The sequence below is a fragment of the Macaca mulatta genome, chromosome 6, assembly GCF_049350105.2.
Source record: "Macaca mulatta isolate MMU2019108-1 chromosome 6, T2T-MMU8v2.0, whole genome shotgun sequence".
In the NCBI taxonomy this organism is placed as follows: domain Eukaryota; kingdom Metazoa; phylum Chordata; class Mammalia; order Primates; family Cercopithecidae; genus Macaca; species Macaca mulatta.
The window spans coordinates 102428573-102455771 of NC_133411.1; the positions used below are offsets into that span (position 1 = coordinate 102428573).

The 27199-nt window shown below is 39.2% G+C and overlaps 1 long non-coding RNA gene and 1 other non-coding gene across 4 annotated transcripts in view; both read left to right on the forward strand.

Annotated features, from left to right (window-relative positions):
• Positions 1 to 27199, forward strand: part of LOC114678858 (uncharacterized) — a 242552-nt gene that overhangs the window by 100491 nt on the left and 114862 nt on the right. Inside the window, exons 3-6 of one of the 3 annotated variants that reach the window (XR_013418430.1) lie at positions 11839 to 13277; positions 13369 to 13455; positions 16575 to 16733; positions 17066 to 17330. This is a non-coding gene — a long non-coding RNA (uncharacterized LOC114678858). Of the gene's footprint in view, positions 1 to 11838; positions 13278 to 13368; positions 13456 to 16574; positions 17331 to 27199 lie in introns of those variants that run through there. The other 2 variants (XR_003730449.2, XR_013418429.1) reach the window with 2 other exon arrangements.
• MIR583 (microRNA mir-583) lies at positions 14628 to 14702 on the forward strand. Its single transcript, NR_032628.1, has one exon. It is a non-coding gene; the product is annotated as a microRNA mir-583 (primary transcript).

Consider the following 27199-nt stretch of genomic DNA (forward strand, 5'->3'; position numbering starts at 1 on the left):
AGCCACCTGTTTAACTATTTAAACAGGTATAAGCCCATAGTTGCCTGAAATAACCCAGTCTTTCACAGAAAGGTATGAAATTCCCTTTTCTGGGAATTGTTTTTTGTTTCTGATTCTTGCCCTTGGTAACATTTATGCCACTATATTATTTATATGCTATGTGAGTTAGCTAAACAAGCATAAAAATTAACAGAAGACTTCACAAAAAAGCCAGGCCAGATGTCCCCTTGCTTAACTCCTTTTATCCTCTTTCCGCTGACCTCACATGTTGGTAATGGCTATGCATTTGGGTATATTTCTGGATTAAACATTTTAAAAGCTAATTGTTGTCTTCTGGTACTTGTTTTTCCTGTTACCAATATTTCTTAGTATTGTTAAAAAGTCCCTGATGAGTCAGTTCAAAAGGTTAGGGTTTAGTGAGAGGGATAGTACATTTCTTTTTGGTGTAAACTATTAACACAGATAAGTTTTTGGCTTTTTTTTTTATCACTATTTCTTAAAACTTTGAAAGTAGGTTAATGAGTCAAATCAGCTTTCCTAAATATCAGTGAAATGTTTGGATTAACAATTTTTAAATTTTTATTTTAAAAAGCTTTAATGTTGTGAAGAAAAAACTTACTGGGGGAGGTACTCAAGAGAGCCTTTTGGGGTCCTGGAAATTCTTTATATCCTGTGGTGGTTAATGGGGTGTGTGTGTGTGTGTGTGTGTGTGTGTGTGTATTTATATGTATATATGTAGAAATTAATTGAGCTGTATGTTTAAAACTTATTCTCTATACTGTGTATATATTACAACACAGTAAGGCAAATTAATATTTTCTAGTTTTGAAGCATCTTTTATTTTAAAGCATTTAGAACATGAGATAAGGTAAGTGATAGAATATTTTTTAAATTGTAAAGCACTGTGCAACTAAAAGATACCACAATCTAGAAATATAAATAGCATATTTGGTATACAAAGTGGGTAGTCCTCCACCCTGTAGACATGGATCTGTTAAACCCTGGTTTAACCCCTCATCTTGTTGCCAGAGTGTGAATTCTCTTTGGGCCTTAAAGGTTTAATTCTAGGGCAATTAACCTGCAGATCCTTTTCAAGCCTGTCCCCTTACTATGACTATGAAAGAGCACGTATTGTCCCTGGTATGATCATGAACAAAGTTTCCAGCAATTGAAGGAGAATTCAGTGGAGTCAGGGACTGTATTAAGGAAATATATTACAGGGGCAGAGAGAGCACCTCCTAAGAGTGTAATGAGGAAGATAACAGACTGGAACACTCCCATTCCTGTGAAAGCTTTGTTAAGCATTTTATGACAGAAAACTGCTCGTACAGGCAGGTTAATGAAGAGAGAAGATGAAAAACTGTTCTGTGAGTTTCAAACTAGGTCTGTTATTAAAAGAGGTTTAAGTGTCACTTGCAAGCCAGTACTTTGGAGACAGAAAAGTTGTAGTATACCCTTTTAGTGTGAATCTTGCTGACAGGGTCAGCCTGAACAATAGGGCTCTGATAGACAGCCTGCATCCCTTTTGCTATGACAGGGTTTGATCTCTTATCTCTTATGATTTCTGACTCTCTTTTCCCCGTTGACTCTATACTGTTCCATTCATTCCCACGGCTTGCTATTTGATGATGGTTTCTCTAATGACTTCTGTTTTTTTTTTTAATGCCTCTGTACTCTCTGCCTATTTCTTCCCATTTTTAGGTCCTTTCTCTAGCTGGTTTTAAGCCAGTTTGAGTGCAAATTCTTGCCTGTCTTTCTCTTATCTGTTTCTCAGCTAGATCAGGTTTCATATCTCTTTCAATGTGGCACTTAATTATATAATTTCTGATCTTACCTGTTTTTTTAAATTTTTAAAAATTTTAATTTTTTTTAGTGACAAGATCTCACTCTATCGCCTAGGCTGGAGTACAGTGGTGTTATCATACCTCACTGCAATCTTGAACTCCTGGCTCAAGCAAGCCTCCCCCTCAGCCTCCCTAATAGCTATGACTACAGGCATGCACCACTATGCCAGGCTAGTTAATAAAAATTCTTTTTCTTACTGTGTTGCCCAGACTGGTCCCAAACTCCTGGCTTCAATTGATCCTCCAGCCTCAGCCTCCCAAAGTGCTGGAATTACAGGCATGAAGTCACTGCACCCCGCCCTCTTATTTCTTAAGTGACTCATATTTATGCCTTATTTCTCCAATTGTCTTGGAGGGAAAGCATCATCTTCATTTTCTACCTACTTTAGGGGCTAACACAGTGCTTTACATACAGTAAGCAATAAAACTACACCTGTGGAATAAACAAACTTATATTCAAGCTCCTAAAATGTCAGCTACGCAATCCTTTGTTTAAAGTTAATGCCATGTAAAAATAGGTAATAGGGGTATTATATTTGGATTTCAAGCAATCTTGTTCTTAAGATTATATTCTTTATTTTCTTTTTATTTTCCTTTTACAGTTTAATCTGACAGTGGGGCCAATTTTATACGTGTAGGAAATCCTTTGCCCAATATAGTCTTCCAGTAAATACGGGTTTTAAATAATGCAATGTGGATATGGCTCATTATAGTCTCTTAATAATTACCAGGGCCCTTCAGTAAGGGAAATACTTTTCTGATGGATCATTAGGAACACATTTGTGGCAGACTTTTAAACCATTACTAATCATAGAGATGGTTTTAATTGCTTTCAAAGTGAAGAATTCTTTGAAATGTGAAGAATCACTTACTAAAGTATCTGGTGTGCTAGACTAGATTTTCCTAAATTGGCCTAGTTTAAAATGGGCATACCTGTACTTAAAATGATCCAGAGACCTTCCATCTATCTGCAAATACAAAATTAGCAGTAATAACTGACAGTCAGCCTCCTTTCCCTCTGTCAGTTATAGGGACTATTTAAGGCTAGATCTTTTTCATGCTCTTGAAGTAATGTGAGGTTTACATTTGACTCCCTTTAATCTGAAACACTGACTTAGCTCCAAACCACTTAACAGCCTGCCATTTTGCACTGGGAGGGGAAAACAGCAATGTAATTTACTGTCCACATTTTATAGTTTTCCCTTAAAAAAAAAAAAAAAAAAAAACTTGCTTACACAGTTCCTGTATTTGCACAGACTAGAGAGTGAAATGGCTTTTAAATGCAGCCCTGGCTGGGCAATGCCAGGAACCCACAGCAGCTGACAGGCCACTCTAGCTGAGGAAAGGCAACCAGAGGTAAGGAGCATCTCTGGAAATAAAGGTGTCGGGGAGAGTGTGAGGGAAGATGTAGGTGGCACAGGTGGGAAGGGCAGAGGGTCATGGCTGGCCTACACTTCATAACTTACATGCACATCTAGACACCTCTTGATAACGATCCTGTCATCATTTTAGTCAGGCAGCAGCATTTCCTGGCCCTGACTCACTGCTTGGGAGTTCCTTCACCATTACCCCGTCTGAACCCTTGTCTCTTAGAGATCTAGCCAAAAGAACCTCTGGCCTTATGTATTACCCCTAATACTGAATGAACAGTGTCTGTCTTGGGCCTTGTCCAGGAAAACTGAATAAGAGGTGGGATTCCTGAGGTCTCACCTTCAGAATCATGTTCCATCCCCCTAGAGCCTTACCCTGACTCCTGGTCCCTGTGCCCCACTGCCTCACATTTTTCAGCATTTTTCAACTTCTCCTTCTCAATATTCCCTTCCAGCTCCGTCCATTCATGGAGCAGTTACTGAGCATCTGCTATGGGAACACTGGACTAGTAAGGAACCTTGTATTAGTCAGTGTTCTTCAGAGAAACATAAGCAATAGGATTATGTGTGTGTGTGTGTGTGTATAATATGTGTATGTATACACCACACCCAGCTAATTTTTAATTATGTTTGTGTATATATAATTAAACATATATGTATATTAATTTGCATATGTATATACATATGTATATATAACTGTATGTAAATATATATGCATATGTTTAACTTAAATATATACACATATGTGTGTATATGTATAATATATAATATAGAAACATATATATGTGTATATAGACACACCTATCTTCCTGTGTGTATATATACATATATGCATACACCAATGTATACAGTTTTACACATGACTCTTGGTTTACATGTGTACATACATGAAGACAAAAATCAACAGGATATATGTGTGTGTATGTGTATATGCAGATGTGTATATATATATGTGTATGTGTATATCCAGATGTATATATGTGTGTATGTGTATGTGTATATACAGATGTATATATTATGTATACACATACACACACATCCTATTGATTCTGTCTTCATATATGTATACAAGTAAACAAAGAGCTGTATATATATGTATACATTTGTGTATGTATATATGTATATATACACACAGGAAGACAGGTGTGTGTATATATACATATATGTGTGTATGCATATAAAATATGTTTATATTACACATATATACACACATATATGTGTATTTTAAGAATTTAAGACTTAAGAAACTGGCTCGTGATTGTGGAAACTGGAAAGCGTGTGTGTGTGTGTGTGTGTGTGTGTGTGTGTGTGTGTGTATGCATACTTACACATACTCCAATAGTATGTGTGTATCTATCTTTCTATCTATCTTTTTTTAATTAAAAAAATTTTTTAAGAGACAAGGTCAGCCGGGCGCGGTGGCTCAAGCCTGTAATCCCAGCACTTTGGGAGGCCGAGACGGGCGGATCATGAGGTCAGGAGATCGAGACCATCCTGGCTAACATGGTGAAACCCCGTCTCTACTAAAAAATACAAAGAAACTAGCCGGGCGAGGTGGCGGGCGCCTGTAGTCCCAGCTACTTGGGAGGCTGAGGCAGGAGAATGGCGTGAACCCGGGAGGCGGAGCTTGCAGTGAGCTGAGATCCGGCCACTGCACTCCAGCCTGGGCGACAAAGCGAGACTCCGTTCCCAAAAAAAAAAAAAAAAAAAAGAGACAGGGTCTTGCTCTGTCACCCAGGCTGGAGTGCAGCGGTGCAATCATAGCTCATGGTAGCCTTAACGCCTGGGCTCAAGTGATCCTTCCACCTCAGCCTTCAGAATAACTAGTCCTACAGGTGTGTGCCACTACATCCGGGTAATTAAAAACTTTTTTTTTTTTTTGGTAGAGAGGGAGGTCTTGCTGTGTTGCCTAGGCTGGTCTTGAACTCCAGGCCTAAAGCAATCCTCCTGCCTTGACTTCCCAATGCACTGGGATTACAGGCATGAGCCACCACACACCCAGTCTATCTATCTTGATTTATTTTAAGGATTTGGCTCATGTAGATGTGGAGATTGGCAAATCCAAATTATGTAAGCCAGGCATGATGGTTCACACCTGTAATCTCAGCACTTTGGGTGGGTGATGTGAGAGGATCGCTTGAAGCCAGGATTTTGAGACTAGCTTGGGCAACAAAGCAAGACCCTGTCTCTATAAAAAATAAAATATAAGAAAAAATTCTTGCAGATTAAAGAACCAGGGAAGTGTTGAGGTTGAAGCTTAAGTCTGAAGACAGTCTGGAGACATAATTCTCTCTTCCTTAGGGAAGGTCAGCCTTTATTCTATTAAAGCCCTCAAATGATTGGATGAGGCCCACCAGCATTATGAAGGGTAATATACTTCTCTTAAAGTTAGTGATTTAAATATTAATCTCACTATCCCTAGTCAAGTAATTATTCCTTCCTCTGGATTTCCAAAGCCCCTTGTTTATAGCTGCTATGGAACCTACCACAAGGCTCATAACTTGATTTATAGTTATTTATTTATGCAAGCATCTTCCTAACTAGACATTTATTAATCAAGGACAAGGGCCCATATTATTTTCCTTTGTCAGAGTCACTATCTGTGATGATTTTATGTATTAATTTGGTTAGGCTATAGTACCCACATATTAGAGGGACAGGATTCACGGTATGAGAAATTTTTCAAACATAGAGTGCATCTTCACAGGATGCTGGGTGGCCACAAACATGCCTACGTTAGTGAGTGAAGGAGAGGGAGGAATCAAAACTGATTCCACGTTTTCTCATTCAGCAGCTGGTTGATTGGCGATGTTGTGGCCAAGGCAAGGAAAATGGGAGGACTAGATCTGTGGGATGGAAAAAAAAATGGAGTTTTTGTTTTTGAATACGTTGAATTGAAAATATCTGCAGCACATCAGTGTGGAGACAATTGTACAATAGACAGAAATTTGGGTTTTAGGTTCAAAATAGCAGGTTGGACTAGAGATATAAATTTCATAACCACTCTATAGATGTGGCAATAGACAAGGCTAAACAGGAAGTATGTAACCCTAGGAACATCTGCCCCAGAAGGGCAGGTGGAAGAGGAGGAATACTCACCCAAGGACTAAGGAGAACAAGTTGCAGGGTGGGGGGGGGGTGGGGGCGGTAGGGGGATATAAGGAGAATCCAAAGACTGAGAACTCTACAGTGTGATGGAAATCAAAAGTGCAAAGGAAGAAGGTGGTGAGCAAGAAAGTGAAATGCTACAGAGAGATGAGTAGAGTGAGGACTAAGGGGCACTGGATTCCCAGGCAGGAGTTCATTGGTGGTACGCAGAGGTGCTTTGCCTTAGGCCAAGATCACGACCCATTTAGGGTAGACAGTCACATGCTGTGGGCCTCTCCTCAGCCCCCACCAATATACAGCATTCATCCTTTTGTACCCACCCTTCCCTCAATCCCCCCAGTGTCCCTTCTCAAGCCCACTTCACCCTACATTTCCTAACGATAAACTCTTCCCCAAACCAGCACCCCATTTGAGTCTCAGGTCCCAGCTCTATGCTTTCCCAGCCACATCATTCTCCTAGTTACCACCACCATTACCTTCTCTCTGTCTCCAGTCCCTTTCAGTTCTTTTTGGTATTTTTCTGATTGTAGAATCATTTGTCTAGCACTCCTATATCAGTCCCCAGGCCTGAATCAGTTCCTCTGCTTCCCTTTTTTCCATCCCTATTCCTAGGCATCCTTCCCACCCACCAATGGCACTGCCATTTTCCCCAAAGGCCTACCAGTGCTTCATGGACCAGCCCTCACCTGTACCCAAAGTTTTCCTGGCACCAGGCCTATTGTTCTCAATCTTTGGAGACTTTCCTGACCAGCCTAGACCTACTTTTCTTTGCCTGTCTCTCACCTTTCTGGTTTTTCCTCTCACTTTGGATGCTGTTTTACTCTGGGGATTATGGTCCTTACTTTTGTTTCTTTCCTTTTTCCTTATCTGCAAGTTTTTTTTTAAAGAATGGTTTAAAAAGCCATTATCTTTCAGAGATACATAATGAAATATTTATTGATGCAATGCTATGACTGGGACTTGATTCAAAATATTTGGAAGTGGGGCAAGTGAGTGGGTCTAAATGAAGATACGATTGTTTATAAGTTGAAGCTGGTCATGGGTCATTGTTGATGCTGACTGGTATGTGGGTACATAATTTATATTACTCTCTAGTTTTATATATGTTTAAAATTTTCCAATGAAAGGTTTTATTGCAAATTAAATTGATATAAAGAAAACTAACATTGATTAGAAAAGAAAACTTAAATTGATAAAAAATATAATACTACAGATGTGGCAAAAGTCATGAAGGTAATATTTGAATGCCTGGTGTTGGGAAAACACTAAAACAATAGAAAAGGAGCTATGAATGGGTGGGGTATAGACCATTATAGCTTGAGGAGGGAGGAAAGAAGCCTTGGTAATTATGTTGTTAAGGCCTGACCCTCGTGGTTGTGGAGTCCATATACTCTTCAGGGAGTAAGGGGTTGAAGAACAGGTAGGACTTGAACAAACAATTTTGAAACAGCCACTGTGGGGAGGAGGAAGGAAGCCAGCCAAAGGTTAGCAGCTGTTGTGGTTGGAGAACATGAATTTGCAGGAGAGCTACTCACCAGTGTCTTCACGACTTAAATGGTCTTCCAAGTGACTCTAGGAGCTCTTACAGGTGCTTCAGCATATCTGCAAAAAATGAGAAGCATTTTCCTTAAATCAACTAAGATGTAAACTGCCCATGAAACCCATTTGTCTCTTTAAAATCTGTTTTACATATTGAGTTTCAGGGAGAATTTCCATAGAAAAAAAGGTTCACTGTTAAAATAATTTGACAAGATCAGCAATATCCCTGGCATAGCTGTGTACTTTCTGATGTGTTATGCATTTGCTGCTACTTTTGTTGTGGGTGTTAAGTAGGACACACTGTAGGATGAGGGATAGTGAGTCAATCTCAAAGGAAAGAGAATGTTGAGAGTGGCTCTTGGTTTAGAGTGGTTTATAGGGCTTTATCTGCTCTCTTTGGCTAAGGCAGTGGTTTTCAACCTGTGTGTGTGCACACATATAATTTCAACAGGTTCAAAGACAAGAGATTCTAGTCAAAATCCCAAATTCAAGCCCTGTGGCAAGAGGGCTTCATGGGAACATGACCACTTGTGTTTAGCAAACAGAGGGCTTATTTGTGGCTCTCAGAAATGATGAGCAGTATTGTCGTTGAGATTGTTTATTCCACAGGCCTCTAATGTTAAAACTTGACTTTCCTATCTTAGTCCAGTAGCACTTACCAAAAGTTTTTCATTTAAGTCTGACTCAAAGTCTGTTATCCCTTTGATGCCAGATAATTGCTTTACATATACAACACTGGTAACAGTATGATATGTACACAAAATACAAGTTGTGTTTTATTTCATATTTTTAAAGAAAATTCTGTGTGTATAGACTTATATGGTGAATCAGTAGCTGTTGTGGCATGTTTAAGAGGGAGAAGAGAGGTGACTGACTTGTATTGAGCACTTAGGATACAGTAGGTGCTCTGTAACTTATTTAGTCAACATAGGATTGTTATTAGGTTGATATCACTTTTTCTATTTGAAAATGCAATAACATTTGCAAATAGAAAATAATCAGAAAGTCTGATACATTTGCCCAAAAGACCAGCTAATGAGTGACTGAGTTGGCATTGAAACCCAACTTTAGAAGATCTGTCTTCTACAGCAACAGTCCCCAACCTTTTTGGCACCAAAGACCAGTTTCCTGGAAGACAGTTTTTCCACAGATGGATGGCAGTGGGGGTGGGGACAGCTTCGGAATGAAACTGTTCCACTTCAGGTCATCAGGCATTAGTTAGATTCTCATAAGGAGCCCACAACCTAGATCCCTCGCCTGCACAGTTCACAATAGGGTTTCTCCTCCTGTGAGAATCTAATGCTGCCACTGATCTGACAGGAGGCGGAGCTCAGGAGGTAGTGCTCATTCTGCTCACCTTACATATATATATAAAATGCCTACTGCTCACCTTCGGTTCCTAACAGGCCATGGACCACTACTGGTTCTTTGCCCAGAGGTTGAGGACCCCGTTCTAAAGTTCTTGCTTGATAGAGAACACTGGGTGTTTATTGGTTTTTGGCCACCTTGTATTCGTATCTCTCTTCTTTAGAGTAGTATTCGCCCATCATCCTCCCACCCCTGCCCCCATTCTATGGTGTGCCCTGAAACTATTCATCAAGGTTCCTGGCTGCATGACCCAGGCTAGGCTAATCACATTCCCTGAGAGTTGTTTGAATTTTACATCGAGAGACTCTCAGACTGAAAATTTTACTGGAACTAATTCTTTCTAGTGAACACCATGAAAGAGCTACCTGTTGGCACCTGCTACCTCGACTCCCTGAACTTCCCTATTGCTTCTCTAGACTTCTCTTTGTTTCTGTAAGTGATTCAATATCCTTTAACAAGCCCATTTCTTTTGTAGGTTAACTGATGCTATGGACTGGATAGTGTTCCTTCAAAATACGTATGTTGAAGCTCTAACCCCCTAGTGTGGTGGTATTTGGAGTTAGGGACCTTGGGAGGTAATTAGGTTTAGATGAGGTCACGAGGTTTGGACCTTCATAATGGAATTAGTGCCCTTACAAGAAGAGACACCTGAAAACTTGTTGGTTTCTCTCTGCCATGTAAAGACACAGTGAGAAGGTGGCCACTACAAGCTGAAGAGAGCCCTCACCAGAAACCAATTATGCTGGTACCCTTATCTCAGACTTCCAGCCAATGAGAAAATAAATTGCTGTTGTTTAAGGCACCCAGTCTTTGGTATTTTGTGATGGCAGCCTGGGCTGGCTGGTACAGATGGGTAGTTTCCATTGCTTCCCACAAAGGAATCTGACTACTATACAAAATGACGAATGAGACGGCATATTTTACCTTGCAGTACCTTGGCTCTGAGATGGGGAAGAAAGAAGGACAAAGGTTAAACCAGAAAATTTAGTGACTTGCTATCATCTCTAGATAGGAAAAGTTTGGTGAATAAGGAAGAGATTGAAACTATTTCATAGTGTGTGATTTTGGAATTATTTATGGGTTATACTTATTCTTACTTTTCTGTGTCTTGTTTGCATATTCCTCATTCCTAACTTAATCATGATTTAGCTCTTACATGGTGAATAAACCAGAGGAGACTTAGAAAATTAATTGGCCCAGGATACCTTTTTCTTTAGGCTGCAGAGCTGGTGAAATGAAAGCATATCCCCAGGAAGTGGTCTGTCAGGAAGAAAAGCTGCACTAAAATGGGCATCTAAATTTTTCCTTCCTACTTGTTTGCTTTGGTCTTAAAGAATGTTTGAAATTCCTGCTGCCGGAATTTGTTCCTTGGCTCACAGTCACCTCTTCTAATATAGGTTCGTCTTTTATTTTTAGAGCTTTGTTTTGATCTATATGTCTCTTAGTTCTCAGAGAATTGCATCCCATGAAATGATTCAGTTCTGAGAAATCAAGCCAGGTAAAGATGAAATGTAAGGCTTTACCAGCTCTATAATACTTTTCATCTGCTTTTAAAGATATACACCCTCCCACTAGGGTTTCTTGGCATCATCTATATGTTTTCCTATTAGTTACAGACATTTTGAGCTTTCATGGTATCCTAGCGATCACCCCTCTTGTCTTACAGATGAGGAAATAGATGTCTAGAGAGGTAACTGGCTTGTCAATAATTATGTAGTTAATTTGTGACTAAGTAGGGACTTGAAACCAGTTTTTCAGATTTCTAGTTCAGCTTTTGTTCTACTTCCACAAACTGCCAACTAATTTACCAAGCCAAGAGAATAAAAGCCATTCTCATTCATCTCAAACTAAAGAAAAATATGGAAAAGAAGAAATAGAGTTTTCAAAGTATTGAGTTTCACTGAGCAAAAGGGGAAGATTTGGAGCCATGTGGAGGAAAGAGGCAGAGAGGTAATGCTTTTTGGAAGTACTGTTTTTAAGCTTACTGCCAGATTGCTTTATTCCCTGGGCATGTGCCTGCATGTTTATTTCATGGGTTAAATGATCCCTTTAAGGTGAATGAAACACTGTCTCATTTCCTTGCAAACCAAAATTTAAATAAAATAATTTTTTCCCTTGGGAGTTTGTCACATTAAATCCGCTCGGTTTAAGCATCTGTGTTGAAAACAGTCTAAGGGGAACTAGAACTTCATCTTATTTCTCTAATTGGTGTCTGTGCCTTCTTGCCTTTGGAGAAGCGAACATTGTCTGGGCATCATGCTCATGTTTCAGCTCTAGAGTGAATGTCCACGGTCTGCTTGATACCTCTTTTTCTTCCTGGGCAACCACTCCCTAGGTCAGGATGGTCTGGTTTCACTATGGGCCAGCTGTTCTGGGATTATTTTTTCAGGGTTGGAAACCACAATTTTGGACTCTGAGCCTGAGAATAAAAGTGTAGAGGAAAAGGTCAAATAATATTTTGTGGGATTATCTGCATTCTATTTGAAAACCAAGGAAGTCTATCTTCAGTGTTTTTTAGTACCCCTATTCTAAACATATTGCTCTAAACAACATATGATGAAAAGTCATAAATATTAAGTGAAAACACACATTCCTCTTCTTTCCTCTAGGCAACAAAAGCAAATATCGAAAAGGAGTAGACCAGTTGGAATTTATAATCTTCCTTCTGAACTAAGAGGTACTTCTTCATAACCCTAAGGGGCTTGGGTTCTGGGCCTGGGCTCCCAAATCCCTCTGTGTGTAAATAAAAAACGATGCTTAAAGCAGATATTTCAGTGAGGAAAACAACTTTGGAGCCATCCTTACCATAATGGGCTGCTGGAGTTGAGTAATTAGTAGCTATAGCATTTAGGGCAGGGTTTTAGGAAGTTAGTCTCTGTAGTTGAAAACTTTTGCCGTGTCATAAGAATTTGTGTCATAAGAATATTCAGTGAATTTTTGGAAACAAACAAAAGGAAAGTAATAACCATCAAGCTCAATGATTGAAATTGGTTGTATTTTGTGAAGTTGTTCATTTTTTTCTCCTTGTATTTAGATTATATTTACAAAGCTTTGAGTCCTAAATTCCCATGATTTTTAATAAATGTCAATAATATAAGCAAACATTTAAAAATTAATTAATAATTGTATCTTCTCAATATGATATATATTTTTGCATAATAGTTTCTAATCTTTTCATGCATATAGATTTTATAGTATTTATAATCAAAATATTTTATATTATGCTTTTTTATGTAACATTGTCTTGACATTAAAATTATCCATGTTTTTAGTCTTATTAACAATTGCTTCTTTAAATGACTGATTAATATTTCATAGTATCTATCCCAATTTGCTGACTGCTACTGGCAACTTAGCCTTCAACTTATTAAAGTATATTATAAAAATATAAATGTATATCATAAATAACATTGTATTGACATCTTAACATATATAACTTTTTATTTTATTATTCAGTCGAATTACTTTTTCATCAATAAATTCTCAGAAAAGTTATAATGGTTAAGATTACGAACATCTTTATGGTTCCTGCTATTTATTGACATATGCTTTCTAAAGTATATATGGTATGACTGTATAACGTTCTCTGCAATTTTATGTATATTTGGTATTACCATTTATTTGCTTTAATTGTGTTTCTTTGATTATTAGGGGGATACACGTTTTTCTTTGTGGATTTTGTTTTATTGTTTGTGCTGGTTGTATTTATTTGCATGTGAATTCTGTGCTGTCATTTGGATCTCTGATACACCCAAACTTCATGTTGAAATTGTGGGGGCGCTTGGGTCGTGGGGGCGGATCCCTCATGAATAGATTAGTGCCCTTCCTGATGTGGGGAGGGAGTTTGTGAGTTCTCCCTCTATTAGTTCCTGAAAGAACTGGTTGTTAAAGGGTCTGACACCTTCCTTCTCCCTTTCATGCTTCCTCTCTTGCCATGTGATACTGCACACACTGGCTTCTCTTCTCCTTCCACCATGAGTGGAAGCAGCCTGATGCCCTCATCAGAAGCAGATGCTGGTGCTATGCTTCCTGTACAGCCTGCAGAACCGTAAGCCAAATAAACCTCTTTTCTTTATAAAGTATCCAGCCTCAACATAAGATGAACTAACTTGTTTAATCTGTTTTATCATTTCTGTAAGGAACAGTACACTTTGACTACTGGATAACTGGACTACCTATGCCAAAGTAATCTTCAGAACAGGAACATTAGAACGTTTTTTTCTCAGGTGAGATTTATATGAAACCATCTCACTACATTTTACATTTAGCTGATGTAACTATTAAATTTGTATAATAAAGAAATTATCCTTCTTCTTGCTGTGCCCTCACATGGCAGAGGGAGAGAGAGACCACAGGCTCCCTTGTCTCTTATTATAAAGGTACTAATTCCATCATGACAGCCCAACCCTCATGCCCTTATCTAAACTGAATTACCTTCCAGAGGCCCCATCTCTAGACACCATGGCACTGGGGCTTCAACATATGAATTTTGGGAGGGACACAAACATTTAGTCCTTAACACTCCCCTTCTCCCTCAGGCCACTTCAGTTTACCCGAGTACACAGCCTCCTAATTAAGGGGAACTTGGTGATTCTTAAAGACAGGGGTAAATTTTCACGAACATCTGATCAAGCCTTTTTTTTTTTTTTTTTTTGAGATGTAGTTTCACTCTTGTTGCCCAGCGTGGAGTGCAATGGTGCAATCTCGGCTCACTGCAACCTCCACCTCCCAGGTTCAAACAATTATCCTGCCTCAACCTCCCAAGTGGCTGGGATTACAGACATGCGCCACCACGCCTGGCTAATTTTTTCATACTTTTAGTAGAGATGGGATTTCACCATGTTGATCAAGCTTTTACACATTGAATTAATAGGTATAGAACACAATGAAACAAACCAAGAAAGAACAAGTGGAAAGAAAGTAGTTAGAGCACTTAATGTCAAGTTAAATCAATCACTAAGCATAATTTGTCGTGTGGGTATTGATGATGGCATGTGGTGTGTGTTGAGATTTAAGAATGTATTTCACAGTGACATGGATGGAGCTGGAAACCATTATCCTTAGCAAACTCACACAGGAGCAGAAAACCAAGTATTGCATGTTCTCACTTATAAATGGGAGCAAAATGATGAGAACATATGGACACATAGAGGGCAACAATACATACTGGGGCCTTTTGGAGGGTGCTGGGTGGGAGGCAGGAAAGGATCAGGAAAAATAATTAATGGGTTCTAGACTTAATACCTGGGTGATGAAATAATCTGTACAACAAAACCCCATGATACAAGTTTACCTATGAAGAAACCTGTATATGTACCCCTGCACTTAAAGTTAAAAAAACAAAACAAAACAAAACAAACCTATTTAAATGATAGGAAGGCTGTTCTTTATGTCTTACAACTCGCACATTTACCAAAGAGGAAGGTCCCAGTACTGCAGGGATCTTAGCAGTACTGGGACCTACCTCTTTGGTACTTTCCCCTGGGCCCCCTTCATTTCACTCCCTACCCACACTCCTTGTCCCGAGCTCCCACTTATCAAATGGCATCAGGCTTGTTACTCATTTGACTATTTTCTCTTGTGAGTCAGGAATGATTCAATATCCTGGCAAGGGTTAGGAAGGCTAGTCTTTTTAAAGAGCTATCTTATAGGTAAATAAATACGTGATAACTTGTGTGTTTGCAAACACTTTTAAGTATGTTTTGCACTAATTCTTAAGGTTGAAGAGATATCTTAGGATTAAAAAAAATGTATTAGTTGATAATTTAAAACATGTAGTTTGTAAAGTCTGAATAACTCTTATTTTTACATGGTAAAAAGTGTAAATTACAAAAAGGTATACAATGAAAAATGAATTTCCTTCTCATGTCACATCCCTAGTTCTCGCTGTCTCCCTTCAGAGGCAGCCACTACTAATGACTTCCAGAAACATTCTCTACATAATCAAACTTCAATATTGTTTATATAGCAACCTTTAAGAAAACTCAATTAGGTACATACTATATACATCTTGGTTATTATTATTTTTAACTTAACCATGTTTTGTTTCTTAGAAATTGTTCTATATCAGCACAAATAGCTTTATCCTATTCTTTTAAATGGCCCTATCATGAGGATATGACTTAATTTATTAAAGTAGTCCTCTAATAATAGGTATTTAGGTTATTTCTAGTCCTTTAAAAAGCAAACCCCACTGCATGAAAAGCCTTATATATACATATTTGTGCATTTTTGTGGTTTTGTAAGTGTATTTGCTGTATATCTATAGGTTAAATAACAGCATGAAGAGAAATATGATCTTGTAGTGGTTAAAAGCATGATTATTTTGGGTTTGACTGTCTACTACCAGCCTACCACTTATTAGCCATATAACCTAGGACAGGTTACTTAACTTTCTGTACCTCAGTTTTCTCATCTGCAAAATGGGTATAAATAATAGTATATACCTTGAAGAGATGTTATGGGCATTAAAGGACCTAACAGAAGTACATCATTCTGATATCCACATGTAATACATTCTGCATAAATTATCTTACTAGGATACTTTCCTGGAAAACAGGACTTTCTCTTTTAAAAATATTAATGCTATCATTGCACGATAACTTTTTCTTCTTGAACCTTGACAAAGATCTCACTACTACGCTTATTACAAGTACTGATATAATTCATGCTCATTTTGGCTCGAAGGGGATGGCTTGGCAGGGCAAACTGAGAGTAAACTTCCTGACCATAGGTATAAAAGTGAAAGTCTGAATTTAGTCTTATTTGTTTTTGAACATTAGATTAAAGGTCATCATTTTGGACCTCAGTGTCCTTATCTGTTACATGCAGGGATTAGATTAGATGATCCCTAAGGTATCTTCCAGTTCCAACAACTATGTCTGTGCTTATTCCATTCTCAAAATGAGATATGATTTATGTGGCTTAGACAATTGTGGGGGATAAGTTTAAATCCTGACTCATCTAACTGTGACTTTGCACATGTTGTTCCCTCTGTGTGGAATGACCTTCCCCCTTGTCAGGTTGTTGAGCTGAGCTCTGATTCACCCTAGGAGACTCAGCTCTGGGTGGGCCCTCTCTTTAAAGCCTTCCCCAAGTGTCCCAGCTGAGCTAGGCACAATTTCTCCTTGAGCTCTCTTAGCCCCTGCATTATGGTAGGATAAGAGTCTGAAGCCTTAACTGATAACTTCTCTATGTTATCAGCTTTGGTATTGTATTTTTGATGCACAAAGAAGAGATGGCACTTTCTTTTCTTGGATTGTAAGTTTCAAAAGTCTGGGTCCTGTAGGGAATCAAAAGGCCTATGCGCCTAGATAAAATGATGACTGGGATAAACCACCCCCAGTAAAGGTTCCATGCTCCAGAGGACAGAAGGTTCTTCAGACAGAAGTAAGCAAAGGTTGAGCTGACACTGTGGATCCCTGACAAAGGAGTGAGACTCTCTGCCCTGTGCTTTCCCCAAACTCAGCACAGGGAGAAGGAGAGTGACAGAGCTTGCCAAGAGGTATGTGGAATCTGAGCACAGAGGGAATCCAGGTTTTCTTTCCTGTGTAGGGCCCAGGGAGGTAAGAGCCCAGAGTAGAAATGGCTGCACAGGGCATCCAGGTGGACAGACCTGAGGGAGCTTGTGAAGTCCCATAGAGCTCAGCATGGCATGGGATCAGAGAATGATATTCCTGTGGTCAGGAGGAGCACGGAAGTGGGAAAGGGAAGAGGATAATCTTGCTGAGTTTCCTGAGGCCCAGTGTGGTGTGAGAGAACAGAATGATCCCATGTACCTTAAAGGGGCAAGGGAGTTTGTTAACAGAGAGCTGGGCCCCAGTGTACTTTTGATAGGGAACATGAACAGAATCAGCAGTGACCTGCAGAGACTGACTACTGAAGACCAGATGGAGGACAGCTCAGCAAATAAACAGATGCTCACCCACTCCCAGCCTGCTTCAGAGAGGTGGAGGGATCCCAGATCAGCAGATGAAGTCTCTACAGCCTGGAGAAACTGAACTCTTTCTACAGCCTGGAGAAACGGAACTCCATCGTTAAAGTTAAGATACCTTGTTAGAATTCTTAAAAATTTAAGTAAAGATGTCTAGCCCTTCTAAAACTTCTCTATTGTAAATGATTTCTTGTCTGAGTCTCTGGATTGCAAGCTCTTTGAGGAAAGGCACAAAGTCTTTATTTATTTATTTATTTTTTGAAGCAGAGTCTCGCTCTGTCACCCAGACTGGAGTGCAGTGGCGTGATTGCCTCACTGCAACCTCCACCTCCTGGGTTCAAGCAATTCTCCTGCCTCAGCCTCCCAAGTAGCTGGAACTACAGGCACACGCCACCATGCCTGGCTAATTTTTGTGTCTTTAGTAGAGATGGGGTTTCACCATGTTGGTCAGGCTGGTCTCAAACTCTTGACCTCATGATCCACCCGCCTTGGCCTCCCAAAGTGCTGGGATTACAGGCGTGAGCCACCGCGCCCCACCCTTATTTTCTTTTTTATTTGTTCCTTTACCTTGCAAGTGCTGACACAGAGGAGGCCTGCAGTAAGCTTTTTAAATGAGTAAATGGACATTTATTCGTTGGCTGTTGTGTGCTACAACTTATGCTTTCACAGCCCTATGGACTAGGCATGATTATCTCCATTTTGCAGCTGAGGAAAAGCAGGGCACAAGGAACTCACATAACCCATTCATGAGCAGCAGAAGGCAGATCTCTCATTAATTCACATTCTAGGTCCTCTGACACCAGACTGCCTTCCCGGGTGAAAATGAAGATTTTTCTCTTACTGTCTAAACTATGGAATAAGAAGGAAAATTCATTTTTACTTATTTTAGTAAATTTATACACGTATCTTGCTTTACTGCTTCCAAAATGAAAAGCAGAGTGTTCTCTACTCATTTTACTTTTATTATTAGTTATACATTTTTTTTTAAGTACCTAGTCCAGTATGATCATGATCCCACAAGTATAATAAAGGTATGGACAAATCTTCTTTGTAATTCTGCCTGGATTATTTATAAAAGAAATATATTCTCAGGAGGGAGAAAGAGCTTTTTGAAAAAGAAATACATGCTCTTTGTAGAAAAAAATTAAAATCAGAAAAAGGCAAGAAAGAAATTAGAATTTCACTCCCTAGAAATACCCACTGTTAGCTTTCAGGTATTCGCCCTAATTTTAGAAACATTAAAATTCACCCTGATTGTAGAAACATTAAATTAGAAATATTTAGAAACAATTGGTGTCAATACTTTGTCTATGTGCCGTTATTTCACTCAGTGTTCTCCATAGTGTAGGGTATTTGGCTTTCATGAAATCAAGAGCCATCTGTTTAGATTGTAGCACTCAGTGGGAGAAGTTATTGAAGTTAGGTTTAAACAGGTAAATTGAAATACTCAATATGCAAATTATTGCTTTATATGCTCTTCCAGAAAACTTGTAAAGATTCAAGGGAAGTAAAAATGTTCATATAATGCAGCAAGACTGTTATGACTACAATAAACTTTAAATGCCATTTGAGATACCAAAAAGAGAATAAAAATACTCTGAAGCAGGGTTTATGATGGTTTAATAATCCTAGAGAGAGGAGGGACCTTGTGTTCCGGAGGGATCTGACCACCTGGCCTCAGTGTATCATCCATACCCATAGTCAGGGTTTTATCACTTCATCTGTTGTCTTGAACCAAAGAGAGAGAAGTTAGCAAGTCAGCCATGAGGCAGCAACATCCTCCCTCCCTTTCCCAGAAGTGGTGACGCACTGGGCTAAAACACGGAGTAAAAGTTTACTGCTAGATTTGCATTTCAAACTTTCTAGAAAATTAACATGTCTATTTTAGGCCAATTAAAGAAGAAAGGCACCTACCACCAGGGCATTAGAATTTTCTCAATGTAAATGGAAACTACTGTAGAATTGTTTTGGCTTGTTTCCATGGTGTTTAAGAAAGTAGGAGGTCTGGAGGGCACCATAAATTGACTTGATGTTTTTAGATTTTTGACATGTAGGGACTAATCTCATTTCCCTGTCAGTGTGCCCTGTCAGCTGCTGCAGATGAAAATACGATTAGCCCTTCCCTTTAATTGGCCATGCAATAAACCCATCATCTCAATACCATGGTGTGGTGGTTCGGAGCACAGACTTGGAGCCAGACTACTTGCATTTGAATCCTGATTCTGCTGTTTACAAGACTTTTGGCAAGCTACTAAAGATGTTGCCTTATGTTTCTATTGCAGGGGTGTTTAAAAATAAGGATTAAATGAGTTAAAATGTGTAAAGCACTTAGAACAATGCCTGGTGCATAGTAAGAACTATACAAGTGTTAAATAAAACATTATAATTAGGCTTCCTATGATTGCTGGTGAACCAGAGGTAAAACAACTGATCAGGAGTGGGCTAATGACATATGGCTGACTTGGAAATCTTATAATAATAATAATAAAAAAGTTCCAATATTGTTATGGCAGAGTAGGTGGGTGTTTACAAGAAAAAAAGGAAGATTAGGGCTGAACACGGCAGGGATCTTGAAACCTGTGGGTTCCTTTAGTAGGCAAGGTATGTTGGGGCTGGCCAGGAGGATGAATGTGGGAAACTGCGTTATTTTAGGAACAGGATAAATATTCAAAGAGAGATTGGGATTCTTCAGATTGCTTACCTAGATTGTGGAGTGGGTTAGTAGAGATAAAAGGAGCCTGGGGAATAGATAGGAGATATCCAGAGTTACTCCTTCTTGTTAGGCTTTTGGATAAATCAGATCGTATTTTAATCTTCAATTCACTGATTCTATCAGTTATCATTTGTTGCTTGCAAGCACCAGAATCCACTTCTGGCTAATTGGATCAGAGAAATAATTTATTGGAAGTGGGGAAACTTAACCAAAAGAAACGCAAGGAAAGAGACTTAGACTAGGAAGTAAAGGCCACTGGGAGGCTGGGAAGCAGGGACTGCCGAATGGTCACTTCAGGGCCAGTTAGCCCTGTCCCTCTGCTCAAAGGTCATATTCCAGGGAGAGGAGTCTGCATGGCCTAGCTTGGGTCAGATCTCCAGCCCTTGGCTAGAGGAGGGCAGGGTACACATGAATGTACCTGAAGCGGGTAGTCCTCCAAAGCAAAATCAGAGTGCTATTCCCAGAAGAAGGAAGAAAGGAAGCAGAGTGGACAAAAACAGCTAATGTCCATGCTCACTACGGTATATGGCTTCAAGCAACCAGTGAGGAAGACAAAGGTATAAAGCAATAGGAAGGCCCTGAAGTCTTTGACTTTGAATCTTTCTATACCATTCCAGCTACCTTCTCCTCTAACCTTGAAGCTAGATGCCTGAGCCTGTTGTTAACCAGGAGGAATCCTACTGCTCTGATGAAGTCATCTCCTGATTCTAACACAATCTGATTGAAAGAAAACAGCTTAAAACACCATGGATTTTTATCAAAATGCTATTTATTCTTTCATTAGGTACTTGTTGAATGTCTACTGTCTATCAATTAAAAAACAAAAGAAAACAAAATCTATCCTCTTCCTGTCAGAAATTCTACCAGCCGGGGAAGCAAGACAGACACATAAGCAAATAAATTACATGATTACAACACAGTGTGAAGAATACTATAATAGAGGAACAAAAACGAACTGCCTGAGGACTCAGTGGAGGTGGCATTTGAACTAGTTCTTGAGAAACAAATGAGCACTTATAATTTTAAATTGAGACATTTATTATAAAAGCAAATTTGTGACCCCAAATTATAAACATTATTTGCACTGCTGTCAGCAGCAATGATTTAATCCACTGGCAGCATACATATTGTTCAGTTTTAGAGGGCTAAGAACTGAGGTTGTAAATAATACCTTGAAAGTCAAAAAATGAGGAACAAATAAACTGTCACATTCCTAAATTACAACAATTTTTAAACAATGCCCTGTTTGCAATCATCGTAGTTTCATGAGCTTAACTAGATGTGAAATGTGCTAGGTCCCTCCAGGACTTCTCAAGCCCATCAGCAGCTGTCACTCATGGGCTTGAGCAGCTTGAAGGTCAGATGTGCTGCTGGATCGGGCAAGGGTCTTGGGTCAGCTACTGACTTTTTAGTGTAGTGGCTACTTACATAATTAAGATCCATATCTTGTCCAGAACTCATTTACAGTGTGTCTTTGTGTTGGCAATGTCTCTGGATTTCAAAGTTTTCTAGAAATCATAAAATGAGAGTAAGGAATATAGTGGTGCCATCATTCCTCTGTATCCACAAGGGATTGATTCCAGGACCTCCCTGAAAGATACCAAAATCCATGAATGCTCAACTCTCTAATACAAAACAGCGTAGTATTTATATATGACCTATGTACAGTTTTTCCCATATATTTTAAATAATCTCTAAACTGCTTATAATTTCTAATAAAATGTAAATACTATTTAAATATTTGTCATACTGTGTTTTTAAATTTATATTTTAAAAACTGTTGTATTGTTGGTTTTTATTTTATTTTATTTTTTAATCTTTTAGATCTGTAGTTGGATGAATCCTAGGATGCGGAACCTGCAAATGGAGGGCCCATTGTAATAAATAACTCAGAATTAGTTTGAATAAGAAGTAGCTCATCACAAAGTAGGATGGTGAATCCTCAACAATTAGCAGATTATTCTCAATCTGCAACAACATTGTCAGAATTTCTTGTAATAAGAGTATGTTTTCCTGTGGCAAATGGGTATTTCTAAAACGTTGGGAAGTATTTTTTCTCTTGGTATAAATCTTTACCAGGTTGCATTGCATGTATCTCTATAAAGTACCTCAGATCACTTTTTAGACCAAAGTAGGAAAGCAAAGAGGAAATGAATGAATTTTTAAAAGCTCTAAAAATATATTTAAATAATTGCATTATGAAGTTTGAGTTAATAAAAACTGTCCAAAGCCCTAAAAAACGGTTCCTTTGACACCATTCTTTTGGTCCAGATGGACTGAGAGTTAGATGTCCTAAGCTTTTCCTCAGCTCTATCTGCCTGCGTAAACCTGGGTAAAATACGGGATAACCCCAGTAAATTAGTTAGTTGACTTTTGAGATCACTTCTACATGAGATGGTTAGCTCTACCCTTCTAATATGCCTTCAAATTAGTTATCAATTTACTTCAAGTAGTATCAAGTTACTACTACTTAAAATAAATTAATAAAATATGTATCTGTGAGATATTAGTTCAGGCATATTTGGTTGAGGTCTACTTTTTATTTTAGTAAACATTCCTACTACCTGTTTTGGTTAAAACCTCTCTGAAACAAAATATAGTTTAAAGGGCATGCAGACAAAAGAAGCAACTCTAAAAGTTGTTGGTAGACAGGGATAGATTCTAGATTACCCAGATATTTCCCACTTGTAGGAACTTAGAACAACTTGCTCAATAGTTACATGACTTGCTTTCATATAACTCTGATATTAGGCAGTATTCCGTAAGTGTTGGTGGGGAGAAATCTTCTAGCATAACATTTTGATAGATTCAGTTTATGCATTGTGTTATTTCATCATCAGAGGTCTCATTTATATTTTTTCCCAGAGTATATAATGGAGTCTATAACATAAGAGAGCTAAGAGTGTGTGTGCATTTATTTTTTACACATTCCACCTAAAACTTGAAAAACCAATCCTCTTAAAATTCAAACTTCAGTTAAATTTTTTTTCCATTTTTTTAAGATTCTAATTTTTTTCAACTTTCTACTTTTCATAGATTGTTGTTCATTCTTGCTTATGAAGCTTTTCCCTATACCAGAAGTGCATAATAGAGAAAAGGCAGCGTCAGTGGAATGGAGGGAGACAGATAAATCACAGAAATCCAAATTGAGCCGAATGACCCCTGTAATACAATATGAAGATGAGTGTTCCAAATTATTTTTTTCTCTGGATGACAGACTAATAAGAAATCAATCAATTGCTCAATCAAACTCAATCAATGAGGATGAAGCAAAGCTCATCTGAGCGGTGATGGATGGTACTTGAGAGTGAATTAGTGACTGATTTGGCGGGATTTTAGAGGAGTAGAGCTAACAATGGCAAATCAGGTTAACTTTTATATATAGCTAACAGGATGTAGGCTGGGCAACAGCAACCTCTACCCAGCAACCTTCAACTGTGAAGCTGACCCAGATGCTGCTTCAGATCAGATAGATTGAAACAAGTTCATCTGAAATCATTCTTTCAGCCCTGTAATTTTTATAATCACATGTATCAAGCCAGGAAACCTACACTTAAGCGTCAGAATGCATCTGCATAGAGGCAAACAACTCCCAACAATGCTTCCATGACAATATGCTGTTGGTTGCTAATTGGGAAAAACACAAGTAATAATTACAAGGCATTCTGCTGCTTGCTGGAGGGCACCTAAGTGGTTACAATGCTCAGCTCTATACAGCAACCACCTTGGTTAAACATCTTTGACAGGTGGTGTTGGTAATGCATACTTACTTGTTGTTTTAGTTGTGTAATATTTGTGCACACGCTCAAGAAATAAAGCCAGGTTACAAATGATCCATTAATATGACTGCAACTGGGACCTCATCACTCCCTCCAGAGACAAATTACCCCTCATGTCAGTTAACCCTTGATGCCCATCTAAGCCACCGCCCTTTCTCTATGTCCTCTCCAGGCCATGGCTGCCAGTGTATTCTTTTTCCCAGATCTTGACAATCAACAGCTCAGCAAGTTGGTTGCCAAATAGAAGGGGAACATTTTATATTTGCATACTGAAAGGATGGCAGACCCAGGCTTTAGCAGACCTAAGTAAGGAGAGCTGAGACAAAGGGAGAATGTGTGGCTCACAATTCTCTCAGCCTGTGAAGCCCAGGATTCCTACCTGGATCCTATAGCTTGGATTGGTCTGCTCCACTGGATGAAGATATTAGTGTTGCAAATCCATTAGGGATTTATTCACTCTAGAAAGTTTTTATACATTGGAAAATATAATGTAGGGTGTTTCATTTTTCTAGAATATCCATTTTCCTTTTGTTTCAGTACATCAGGAAGCACTGCCCAATACTTACCAGTCTGTCTTTAGTGTTAGGTTTCTGATGTATTGTCCCTCCCCATGATTCTTTTCCCTGACAAACAGGGACAGACACTGGATTTTGAATGCTCCTGCTTGGGCAGGCATCCCTTCCTGGATCACAGCCTGGCCTGGCCTTGTTGTGCAGCAGGCTGATGGGGTTGCTGGGATACCCAGGGGTGACTCTGACAGTGCTCTGGTGGATTGAGGTGATTAGTTACAGCCAACTGCTTGTTTTCAGGGATTTATTCCATTTTCCTACTTTGCCAACATCATCTAATTGGGGATCAGATGCTTTCAGTCAGCATCCTTTGCAGTGCAAGGAGCTCCAAAAATCTTTTTTTTAGCTCCGGGAATATAATGCCCAGGCCTGAATAAATAAATTTCCCCTATTCGCACTGAAGGAAGTGTATGACTTTTAAAGCAGTAGGTGAACACATAGGTGCTTTTCTTTTAAATAGAGAATGCAACACTGTTTTGTAACAGTGGGGGAAGTAGGAATGAATATATATTTTAAGGATTATAAACCAGTGCATAGTCTTCTGGAGGTGATTTTGTTATATTTATCAATGTTTAAAATGCACATACTCTTGAGGGAGGAATTTTACTTTTTTTTTTTTTTGAGATGGAGTCTCACTCTGTAGCCTAGGCTGGAGTGCAGTGGCGTGATCTTGGCTCACTGCAAGCTCCGCCTCCTGGGTTCACACTATTCTCCTGCCTCAGCCTCCCGAGTAGCTGGGGCTACAGGCGCCCGCCACCACGCCCGGCTAATTTTTTGTGTGTTTTTAGTAGAGACAGGGTTTCACCTTGTTCTCCAGGATGGTCTCGATCTCCTGACCTCGTGATCCGCCTGCCTCAGCCTCCCAAAGTGCTGGGATTACAGGCGTGAACAATTGCGCCCGGCCGGGAGGAATTTTATTTTTAAGAATGTATCCTAAAAGTATACTAGCATATGTGTTCAAGGAAGATGTACAAGGATATTTGTATAGTATTGTTTACAAAGCAAAAGATTTAAAATAATTTAACAAAAGGTCCACTTAATAGAGGACTAGTTAAGTAAATTATCATATATCCATACAATAGATTATTTTAATTATTGTTAAAAGAATGAGGTGGGTCTAAATATTCCAATATGGAAAATTTCTAAGATATACTAGTTAACAAAGAAGGGAAGACCAATACTGCCATTTGTGTTTTAGAAGGGCTGTATGTATACATGTGTGTGTTTTTGGAGCATAGCCTTTCTTGACATACTATTACCAACAGTTGCCTCTGATGAAGGGAACTGGGAAATCAAGAGAGAAGGGTTGAAGGAGTCTTACTTTTCACTGTATGCTTTTTTATAAAGCTTAAAATTTTTCTCTTGTGCATATAATTATTCTTCAGGTAAGTAGGTAACTAAATAAACAATAATAAATAGAAGATATTGATTTTTCATCTTCTCATTCGTATTTCTTATTGCTTGCTTTCCACAGAAAGGATTCTCTGGACTTTAGAGTCAGACCTTTAGTTTCTCCCCCACTAATTAGCTGTGTGACACTCTGCAAATTATTTGGTGGTAACCCAGTGTGCTAATCTTATTTTTTTTCTTCCCCCTGGTAAAAAAGATTAATAGTATCTCAAGAGTTATTGTGAAGGTTAAGTAAGGTCCCCAGCACGATGCCTAGGCCATAATCCTTAATCAAGCCTTGATGAAAGCTAATTCCCTTCCCCTTGCAAGGCTTCAGGTTGCTATGCTGGTGGGATACGTGTCTCTAGTACCTTATGGCAGCCAAAACTTGTTCCTTTGTCCTTCTTGGGAGCATGTCTTCCCCTTGCAGCTGACTGAAGGTTCTATGGCTTAGTAAAGTAAACAAACAAAAAGAGAGAAAAAGGTACCACAAAGCAAATAAACAAAACCTCTACCAGTGTTGTGATTTAAAACAGTCTCTGAGCTGGTGTTAGAGCAGGTGGGGCCATTAGTTCCCACTGAGCTGGCAGCATCCTCCCCAGGGCTCCCCAGGCTAGCTTCACACTTCTTAGTTGCTGTGACCCTTAGGCCTCTCTGGGGTCCTCTTAGTTCTGGCAGCTGTTTAGCTCAGGGGGACCAAATAGCCATGGAGCTACCTAGAATCTTTTTCCCCAAGGTCTCCTGGGGCCTTTACTTTCTGGAAGAGGTTGAAGTTTTTTTTTTAAAGACTTTTTTTTTTATGTTTTGTTTTTAAAATGTATATAAAAAATCATGTCTGTGTTGGTGAGAAGAGGGTATTTTTAAAATAAAGTACCTTCTGAGGGAACTTCGTGGAATGGAGTGTGTGTGTGTGTGTGTGCGCGCGCATGTTTCTTTTGGGAGATCAGCAGAGAACGGGAGGTAACTAAACTGTTTTGCTTTGGTCCCCCTGTGGTCTCATCTAGTTGCTGTAGTTGCACACACATTCGTGAATTTCAGATGCTGCTGAAGCTTGAGGCCACGGCCTCGAGTTCACAGAGGAGGACTGAGTTCTTCTGAGCTCTAGTGAGAGACCAGATGCCCATCCATTCTTCCCAGCTTTCGGAATATGTTCCTCTGTACAGGTTCCCAGGTGCATTTTGGTGAGGAGAGAGATGCCTGGGGGGAAGGTACATTACAGTACATTGTACCTGTTTCCATTATTACTTCTTGCACCACGCCGTCTGTCTGTAGCGTAGGGTTGGGGTGGAGGCTGCTGGCTCTGGAGACAGACAGACCTGGATTTGAAAGCCAGCCTTGCTCATTTTTAGCTGGGTAATCTCAGGCATGTTACTGAATTTCTCTTTTTTTTTTTTTTTTTTGAGACAGACCCTTGCTTTGTCACCCAGGCTGGAGTGCAGTGGCACGAACTCGGCTCACTCCAACCTCTACCTGCCAGGTTCAAGTGATTCTCCTGCCTCAGTCTCCTGAGCAGCTGGGATTACAGTCACGCGCCACCACACCTGGCTAATTTTTTTTTGTAATTTTAGTGGAGACAGCGTTTCGCCA